Genomic DNA, 11,420 nt, shown 5'->3' with positions numbered 1-11,420 from the left:
AAGATGGAGAGAGGGAAACATCTATGTGAGAGTGAAACATCAATTAGTTGTCTCCCACTTACACTTGTGTCCCAACAGGGGATTGGACCCATAACCTGGGTATGTATCCTAACCAGGAATCAAACCAGTGAACCTTTGGTGTACGGGATGATGCTCCAACTAACTGAGTCACACCAGCCAGGGCACACACTTATTATTATGTAAGTGAAGGCAACCAAAGTTTTGCCATCCTGAAGCTGCTTTTGGGATATTTATTTTTAAGCTATTAAGAAACAAGACTCAGAAAGAACCTTTGACCCTCTCCCCTTTCCTGCCTAATAGATTCAGAGGAGAAACATGCTTCAGAAAGAAGATCTTAGGATGCCACCTTAACCTAATTTGAATTAAGAATCTATGTATATAAAAGGCTAATTGACCATCTGACCATCTGACCAGCTGGTACACATGACACGCACTGACCACCAGGGGGCAGATGCTCAGCGCAGGAGCTGCCGAGCTGTGGTGACTTGGCAGTGGTGGTTCTCAGGTGTCGCAACCCGGAACCAGAGAGGAGGGAGTGCGGCCCGGCTTCCTTTCAATGTGCAGGAATCTGTGCACTGAATGGTAAACAAGAGGGCTTCAGGCAGGTGGTGCCTATTAACTAGATTCTCACTGTGTCCCACTGTTTCTGAGTTGTCTAGCAAGAATTTCCTGCCTGTAATTGCCCATTCTCACTTCTGAAACCTAATATTCCATTCTCTACCCTTCTCCTCTGTCCAAAAATGTCTTATATATATATACCCAATGTTGCCTCACTGTCTTTGGAATTTTTATGCCTATGTGAATTCCCATGCACACTTTCCAAAATAATTTTCTCCTTTTAATCTGTTCATTTGATTATTTTCCCAGCCTAGAAGAATTTAGAAGATAGGAGGAAAATATTAACATTTTTCTCCCCCACATAAATAATAATAATGTCTCTGATCTAAAAACCTCATTATGCAGTCAGGACAAAGATGAATATTAAAATCCCAACAAAGATGAGTACAATCCCCACCACAGGTTCTATTATGAATGAAGCATAAGGCATAAGAAATTTTCATATGTTGGAAGTACTGAAAATACAATTTGAAATATTGCTTCCTACTCCATAAACCAACATTTTGTTCTCATGTTTGGACTATGAATTACTTGATTAATAACCTAAGAGCCAAAATTCTCCTATTCCAGCCCTTAGTAAAAGAAAAACATTTCCAGTGAAATAGCATTGCAGGAACTAAAAGAATCACATGTTTTTCCATTTGCCTTTCCCTCTAATGGAAACTACCATCTACACTGTCCTATTTTCCAAACATCTTTGAGCAATAAAACATTGTGCAGTTCATTTCTACACTTTACCAGATATGTGGTTGATATTATCAAGAACAAAATTGTTACTAAAATAATATTTTCTACATTGATTTCAGAGAGGAAGGGAAAGGGAGAGAGAGATAAAAACATCAATGATGAGAGAGAATTATTGATTAGTTGCCTCCTGCACACCCCCATTGGGGATCAAATCTGCAACCCGGGCATGTGCCCTGACCAGGAATCGAACCTCTGGTTCATAGATTGATGCTCAACCACTGAGTCACACTGGCCAAGCAGATTTTCCTATTTGTGAAATTGTTTGGGTGCCATATGATAGGAGAGACTGTATCACCATTTATTCCCATTAAAATTAACGGGAATGGCTCTAGCTGATTTGGCTCAGTGGATAGAGCATTGGCCTGTGGACTGAAGGGTCCTGGGTTCAATTCTGATTAAGGGCACATGTCTGGGTTGCGGGTTCAATCCCTAGTGGGGGGGTGTGCAGGAGGCAGCCAATCAATAATTCTCTCTCATCATTGATGTTTCTATCTCTCTCTCCCTTCCTCTCTGAAATAAATAAAAAAAGATATTGAAAAAATTAATGAAAACAAATGACAGTTATTAATTGCAGCCTAAATATTATTTTATTTGTATATTTGTAAAAATTAACAATTCATTTTGCGTTTTTTTTTTTTTTCTTTTAAGGGCCAGTCTCTGAGCCACACAGTGTGGGAAGTCCAGGTGTTTTTCTTCTTTTATTTCTTTTTGAATAATCCATTTTGTATCCTGCCTTTATCATGGACAATATATTTTATAAATATTTTTCTACAGCAGTACAAATAACTATATGGGTGAAGATTTTAAAGCAGAATTTTGTACATAGTCCTGCTTAACGCAGTTAAGCTTTAAATGTTATTTCTCCTCAAAGTCTTCTTTTTAGTGTTAATTTATCCTGCTGTGCATGCCTTTCTTCTAGGCACTTTTCAATTTAATATAATCCCAGGCTTTTGGGCTTATCACATAACTTGTGACTTGAAGTATATGCAAAAGCTAGTAGCATATGACTTGATTCAAATCCACTCTAGAATTTTCCTCAAAGAACATAATACTTTTTATTTATGGGTAGAAAGTTATAGTGTGCTGACTTTTTCTGATGGGTGTGTATTTGATGATGGGTGTGTATTTGATGTTTTATTTCAAATCATAAGTTTTGGTTCCCAAACCAATCTCAAGATCCCTCTCTGTAAGTAAGCAAAAATAGCAACAATTCATATTTAAAGCTGTGTTCTTCCTCTTTTACTGTTCTGACTACAGTTCATTTCTATTTTTAGGATAAATAAAACAGGCAGGTCTTAATGTGCTAAAGCCACATCATAAAGCTGTTTTGCTTCATGGTCCAGGAATTTTGGTTAATTTCACTGCCCACCCTGCTTGCCTAGCTGTTAAAAACAATGCCTCATGACCACAAATAAGTAAGGAATAATCATAAACTTTTAATAGTCCCTGCCATTGGGGAAATCATCAACCTAGTCCACAAACTTTAAAGAAAAATATTGTGAGAGATGAGTATATCATGTACTTTCTTGGTTCAATTCTGCAAGATTTATTACTAAACATGTTAAATTTTTGTCTGATATTAAATTATAGACATTGACAAATGTCTTTATTGAAGCTTCAAGACATGTTTTATCTCTAATGTGACAGAATAATATGTATTAGCAAGTATAATTTTTTTGCTCCAAATCATATCTGCCTGGTAGTTAAATGTTTTCCTCAGCTAGTCATACATATTGGATTAGCTTATTAATAGTTATTTTCCCGAGGTTATATTGTCTCCCTATAGTAAATATGTGTCCTGCAGTGGGAAATTGAATTTGAACAGAATAGATAAAAAATAGAGGAATCTTAAACCCCATATATAAGAGATTTGAATGTTATTCTACATTTTAAATTTGTAGACATACATGTACACACACACACACACACACACACACACACACACACACAGAGTTTTTCAGCTATACCTGTAGACATTTGTCCTAGTGGTCTATAAGCTTTATTAAATTCTTATTTTTATCCATCCTATCAACTCTTTTTTCTATTAGTATTCATTTTCATGCATTTTTTCTCAATGAAAAATTTCTACATATAGAATAGATTTCCCTTTATTTTGCTATCCTAAACACATTTTAACAGTTCATCTACAAGAAGCACTTCCCCACATGAAAAGTGCTTGTGAGGATGTGGAGCAAAGGGAATCCTCGTACACTGCTGGTGGGAATGCAGACTGGTGCAGGCACTATGGAAAACAGTATGGAGTTTCCTCAAAAAATTAAATATGGAGGTGCCATTTAACCCAGTGACCCCACTTTTAGGAATATATCTTAAGAAACCCGAAACACCAATCAGAAAGAATATATGCACTCCCATGTTTATAGCAGCACAATTTACAATAGCTAAGTCCTGGAAATGGCCCAAGTGCTCATCAATAGATGAGTGGATAAAAAAAGCTGTGGTACATTTACACCATGGAATACTATGCAGCAGTAAGAAAGAAGGGTCTCTTAATCTTTGAGACAGCATGGGGGGACCTGGAGAGTGTTATGCTGAGCAAAATAAGCCAGTCAGAGAAAGACAGGTATCATATGATCTCACCCATGTGTGGAATCTAAAGAACAAAATAAACTGATGAACAAGACATAGGAAACATGGAACAGACTGTGGAATCTCAGAGGGAAGGTGGTGGGTGGGTGGGTGGGAAGAGATTAACCAAAGAACTTATATGCACACTAGGGTCCCTTGGCCTGGCCTGTGGGGATTGGGCTGAAACCGGCAGTCTGACATCCCCCGAGGGGTCCTGGAGTGCGAGAGGGCACTCTGCAAAGTTGCTGTCGCCCGGCAGCTCCTGCATTGAACGTCTGCCCCCTGGTGGTCAGTGTGCGTCATAGCTACTGGCCAGTTGGCCGGTCAGCCAGTCGACCTGTCGCTTAGGCTTTTATATATATAGATAGTCATAACCCATGGACACAGACAATAGGGTGGTGAAGGCCCGGGGGGAGGGTGTGGGCTAGAAGGGGTCAATGGGGGGAAGAGTGGACATGTGTAATACTTTCAACAATAAAAATATGCTTAAAAAAATAAAAGAAGCACTTACATAATTTTATCCATGGGACTGTTCACTTTTTCTCCAAACAAAATTTTATGATGAGCTGATTTATAATGTGAATTTAATCTATAATTTTAAATTTATAACATTTATTTTTAGAAAATCAATCAGCAAGAACAAGGAGGCTGTTTTAATCAGTCCAAATATGAATTCAGGGTTTGTAGATGGCCTTAACATACAATTTATGTCTGGGTTTGTTTGGGCTATGAAGTGAAGAGAACATTCTGATTCACCCACATCCTGACAGGTATTTATTAGCTTGACTGTCTGGATACTCTTAAGTTAAACAAATGGTAGAGGAAGTCTGTACAAAAATGAATTACTGGCAAAGGAAGTATCAATTTGTTGATGACCTCCACATATTCCTATATAACACATTTGAAAGTTCAGATTTTTTAAAAATTGTAGTAAAATGCATACAACATAAATTTACCATCTTAACCATTTTAAGTATACAGTTTTAGAAGTGTTAAGTGTATTTACAATGTTGTGCAAACAATCTCCAGAGCTTTTCTCATCTTGCAAAACTTTATATGCCCCTGGCTGGTGTGGCTCAGTGGTTGAGTGTCAACCTATGAACCAGGAGGTCACGGTTCAATTCCCGGTCAGGGCACACACCCTGGTTGCAGGCTCGATCCCCAAAAGGGCGGGGGAGGGGGGGTATAGGAAGCAGCCTATCGATGTTTCTTTCTCATTGATGTTTCTATCTCTTCCTCTCCCTTCCTCTCTAAAATCAATAAAAATATATTTAAAAGAACAACAAACAAAACTCTATATGCATTAAACAACTCTCCATTTTTCTCTCCCACCAGCCAGTTAACCATCTTTTATTATCAGTGTCTGTGCATTTGAGTACTCTCAGTACAGTAATTGTCTTGTTGTGACTAGCTTATTTTACATCTTTAAGATTCATCCATACTGTAGCATTTGTTAGACTTTCCTTTCTTAGGCTGAATAATATTCAAATGCATGTATATACCACCTTTTGTTTAGCCACTGATTCCTCAATAGGCACTTGAGTTGCATCCACCTTTTGGCTATTGTGAATAATGCCTATATGAACATGGAAATACCTCTGACCCTGATTCAATTCTTTTGGATATAAACCCAGGGGTGAAATTAATGAATCATATGGTAATTCTGTTTTTTATTTTTTAAGGAACTGCCATACTGGTTTAACTTTTCTTTTTCTTTTTTCTAAAATATATTTTATTGATTTTTTACAGAGAGGAAGGGAGAGGGATAGAGAGTTAGAAACATCGATGAGAGAGAAACATCGATCAGCTGCCTCCTGCACACCCCCTACTGGGGAGGTGCCTGCAACCAAGGTACATGCCCTTGACTGGAATCGAACCCGGGACCCTTCAGTCTGCAGGCTGACGCTCTATCCACTGAGCCAAACTGGTCAGGGCTAATTTTTATTTTTTCAATTACAGTTTACTTTCAATATTATTTTGTATTGGTTTCAGGTGAACAGCTTAGTAGTCAGATAATCATATACTTGACATAGTGTTCCCCTTGATATGTTCAGTACCCAGCTGGCACCATACATAATTATGGCAGCTTCTCTTGAAAAGCAGCTTCCTCCACCCTGGCTAATGTGGCTCAGTTGCTTGAGCTCAGTCCCATGCACCAAGAGGTCCCTGCTTTGATTCCTGTTTTTTGTGATCCCCAGTGCTGGGCATGCAGGAGGCAGCTGATAGATGTTTCTCTCACTCCCTCTCCCCTCCTCTTTCTCCCTCTCTAAAATCAATAAAAACAGTTTGTTTGTTTTTGTAAAAAAGCTGCTTCCTGCCCCAGCCAGTGTGGTTCAGTGGTTGCAGGCTCCTCCCCCAGCCCAGGCTCTGGTGAGGGCAAGAGCAGGAGGCAACCAGTTGATGTGTTTCTCTCACATTGATATTTCTCTCTGTCTTTCCCTCTCTCTTCCACTCTCTCTAAAAATCAATGGGAAAATATCCTTGGGTGAGGATTAAAAAAAAGCAGCTTCCTTCAAAGAAAGATTCAGTAATTAGGCAAAACAACTGCTTTGTTTTTGTTTCTCCGTTTTTTGTAGAACAAATGGAAGTACCTGAATTAACTTCATTGTGGTGCTCAAGGGATATTGAAATATATGATTGGTTGTACATGATAGAATTAACACATTGATTAAATTTTGTTTCCATGGTTCTAGTGTATAAATTAGTAGTTGGAATGACGTTTGAAGCTCTGTACAATTGACCTAATCAAGACATAATCAGTCCCCTATGTAATATTGTATGTAATATTTCCTAAATTCATATATCTTTCATGTGGTTCTAAAAATTACTATGTAAGTATCTAATAAAATCTACTTGTGCTTATTAAAATCACCAGGATTAGCTGTGAAGGCAGGCATCAGGTGTGTTGGAAAATGGAGTGGGGTAGGGGAAAGCCAACGTGCTCTCGCCCTCCTGGACTTGGTGCAGGGCAGGTCAAAGGTAGTGAGACCCAAAACTGTGATTAGACTGAAAGGAGGCTCACAGGTACCACAAGGCAGAGTACGGGTGGTCAGGTCCAGAGCAGAAAGCCATACCAGAAAAATACAAAGGCAAGTAATAACGTATTCGTCCAAGTAGATAAAATAGATTCTTTGTTGGCAACAAATCAAAAATTAATGTTAATGGAACAATCTGCAGTAGACTAGATAGAGGTCATGGTGGTTTGCAGCAGACGGTGAGCAGTGGATATATTTTCAGGGTATAGCCAAGAGGATTTACTGATTGGTAAATGTGTGAAGAAAAACAAAAAAAGAGTGAAGGATGATGCCCAAGTTTATCCTGGGTAACCAGACAGATAAAATTGTCATTTATCAAGGTGAGCAAACTGTGAAAAGTTTGGAGGGGATAGCAAGAGTTTGGTTTTTTATGTGCTAAAATTTAGAATGTTTCGTTTTTAAAAGGTCCTTTTAAAAACTGACACTTTTATTTATTTTTTACAGAATACAGGAGGCTCAGAACTGAAATCAGAAAAATTATTAAGTGAAAGCCTACACATCTAATGGTGAAACCCCATTTTTCTTCCCTCCTTTGATTCCGAGAAAGATGGCAACCAAGATTTACCCATTCCTTGATCCCAGCCCTTTCCCCAAACCTATGAGATTGGTATGCTACTCTTTGGGGAAATTGACCAGCTCAAGCGGAAAATCCCTGCAGATACCATTAATTAGAGATTTCCCACGGGAATACCTGAGTGAGTCCACAATCACTCCAAAGTAATTCCTTACAAATCCCCAAGCTCTGATTATGAACACTTTCATCATAGTGCTAATTCTACACACTATCTATGAATGGACAGTTAAATATCACATACTTACCCTAGGCACACTGTTAGGCCCTGGGAGAGAGTGAGATCACATTTGAGGCCAGGAGATCACATTTGCTCATTAGCCTCAGAATTCAGGCAAGGATTGTTCTGCATTTGTCTGTGATTCCTGGTAAACATTCTTTCAAAAATACTTGGAGTAGACCCATGTTCATAGCAGAATTATTCACAATAGCTAAAACATAGAAGCAAGCCAGTGTCCATGGAGGATAAGCAAAACATTGTGCACACATACAATGGAATATTAGTTAGCCTTTAAAAGGGAGGAAATGCTGACACATGCTACAACATGGATGAACCTTAGGACATTACGTTAAGTGAAATAAACCAGTCATGAAAAGACAAATATTGTATGATTTCACTTAAATGAGGTATTTAAAATAGTCAAAATCATAAAGACAGAAAGTATAATGATGATTACCAGGGACTGGGAGGAGGGGAGAATGGGGAGTTAGTGTTTAATAGGTATAGAGTTTCAGTTTTACAAAATGAAAAGAGTTTTGAGATCCTGTGCAGGAAAATAGACTCAACATATGACTGTACATATATAGCCCTTGCACAGGCCTGAGGTTAGATTTGGAGCAATAAAATTCTGGGGGTGGGGGGGAACCTTTCTTATAGGAAGGTAATGGGGTTGAGAATATTATGCTAATAAAAAGAAAATTGAAAGTGAATAAAAGAGTTATGAGAGCCCTGGCCAGTTTGGCTCAGTGGATAGAGCGTCGGCCTGAGGACTGAAGGGTCCCAGGTTTGATTCCCGTCAAGGGCGTGTACCTTGGTTGCGGGCACATACCCAGTGGAGGGTGTGCAGGAGGCAGCTGATTGATATTTCTCTCTCATCGATGTTTCTAACTCTCTATCCCTTTCCCTTCCTCTCTGTAAAAAAATCAATAAAATATATTAAAAATAAAGAGTTATGAGAATGGATGGGGTGATGGTTATACAACAACAGAATAATACCAGTGAACTATACACTTAAAAAAGGTTATGATGGTGAAAAACAATTAGTTGGGAAAAGAAAACACTTGTAACTTCTGAAGAAGAGTAAGAGTAAAGAGGAGTAAGAGTAAAGAGGAGTTTCTATAATGGCAGATATTCTCAAAATTGCCTCTGAGCAACAATTGATCAAGAAAAAGAACCAGACACTAAAATTGGCACAAATGGATGAAATGTGTAGAAAGACTTTCAGAACAGAGGCATCTTAAAGAAGATCTTAAAATATTATTCTAGTAACAACAATTAAATATAATTTTTATATTTTTATCACTAATGTAAGTATATTTGTTTCAGTCATGTTCAGTTTAAACAATGCTATGATTATAATGTTTCACTTACAATTGTGTTTCATTTAACCATGTAGCATCTATGAATAGGCTAACAATGGAGGTCACTGGAGGTCATAGCTGACTTCCAATAATGAAATCATCTTTTCAAATTAACAGCAGAATCACTGCTTTATTCTCTACTGCCTCATATAAACAATACCAGGTTTATTGGGGTGGGGGGAGTAACAAAAGATGTGAATGATTTAAAGGGAACTCCCCAGAATGAAATAATATTGATAATGTTGATGAAACTCACAGTTGAATTTACCTATCTAATTCAGCCAATACAGAATATATAAGGTTCTAAAGGGAATAAAGGGGAGAGAGAAAATAATCTTGACTTAAAATTTTTAAAACTATTCTCATTAAAAATGAAATACCTAGTACTATGGATAGGAATGCTCTGTACTTTTTGTTCATTTTTTTCTGTAAATTTAAAACTGCTTTAAAACATAAAGTCTAATTTATTTTAAAACATTTTGATGAAATAGCCCTTTAAAAATACTTTTAGCTTTTTTGCATTGCATTTCCTAAGAAAAATACAAAACAGCATGGGAGAATAAAATTACAATTGAAGAGGTCATGCAATTTAAACAAAGCAGGTCATATTCTTTAGAGATCATGTTTTGCTGTCTTCAATATATAAAAACAATTCTAATTTACTTTATTCAATAGAATTCATGATGTGTAAATTAGTAATACAAATCAAATCACAATTTAAATCTATTCACTGATCATTTTCAAGAACGATTAAACTGAAATTTTGAACATATTTAAATGTTTGTTATTGCAGTATTCAACTTCTGAGAAGATAATTATAAATATCTTATTAAATTTCTTTAACCCTAATTCCAATATTTCTTATATATTTACAATGACTCTCTGGAATGATAAATTTCCTTTAGCATTAAAGAAATACATAAACACAGAAGAAAAAAAATCTTTAAAAAATCTTTGTGGCTTGTCCTAAATCTATCTATCTAGCTAGCTAGCTATCAGCTACGTGTTTATGTACAACCAAGTAGAAATAGAGAATCAACCATGAAAGAAGGTAAAAAGTGATCATAATGCCTGTGTACTTAGTATGATTGATCATTTGATTTGCCTGGCAAATTTAACTTCCTGGAAGTCAGGACCAAACTAAAACAGGACAAAATCAAGACAGATTACATAACTTCCAGAAAGGAAGAAGCCTACCTATTATTCAAGACATTCTTTCAGGCTTTCAATTCTATCAGCAGTTTCTGACAAGAGACCCAAGCTCCAGCGAGGGTTACTGCATGCCTGGGGCTTGGTCTCTGCCACCCAATGGTGGATTCCTTGTCTTCTCTCCAGCTGGGGAAAGCTAAAACTCTTTCTCCCGATGTTTGGAAACACGATCTCTTTCTTGAATATGCATCAGAAAAAGAGATGACAAACCCAGTTCATTTTTTCTCCTAATTATGCACAATGTTAAACTTACATAACTCAGAAAGGACACTAACCTTTGTTGTTAGTTTTTTAAATATATTTTTATTGAGTTCAGAGTGGAAGGGAGAGGGAGAAAGAGATAGAAACATCAATGATGAGAGAGAATCATGCCACACACTGGGGATCGAGCCCGCAACCGGGCATGTGCCCTTGGCTGGAATCGAACCTGGGACCCTTCAGCCTGCAAGCTGACACTCTATCTACTGAGCCAAACCAGCTAGGGCTTAACCTTTGTTTTGAGTTTATTCTCACAAGTTATCATTCATTATTCAAGTGACAAGTAGAATGATTAATTTCACTTCTCTGATTTGAATTTCAGTTCTCTTTCTGGCTCCAGTTTACACACTAACTGGCGGTGGAATTAGATCACTAACAGTTGGTTCTTCTTTTTATAAATTGACTGATATTGTCAAGTCCATCTTAACCTTAACACATTTGAGCTCTGGTGAGTTTCCTTATGCCAGCTCCAAACATAAAATTAGTGTAACTGTGTATTAATATGATCTGCCTGTATCTTTGAATTTTTGTAAATGAATTTAGTTATGATTATCCTTAGATATATAAAATCAACTAGTAGTTTTGAAAAAGTTTTCTTATTGACCTGTTTTATGACTTGAAAGAAAAAAGTAGAAATCTAACATTAGAATTCTAAGTAAATCCTAATCTGATTTAAATTTAATTATGATTCCTTTGACTAGTTTAATAATATCTTAGTATTATGATTATGGCAATTAATATGATATAGGTTTATTATGGTATTAAATGCTGAGATTAACAATGGCTAAAATGTT

This window comes from Cnephaeus nilssonii, assembly GCF_951640355.1.
Source record: "Cnephaeus nilssonii genome assembly, chromosome: 2".
Taxonomy (NCBI): Eukaryota; Metazoa; Chordata; class Mammalia; order Chiroptera; family Vespertilionidae; genus Cnephaeus; species Cnephaeus nilssonii.
Note: the sequence above shows the minus strand (reverse complement) of the source record.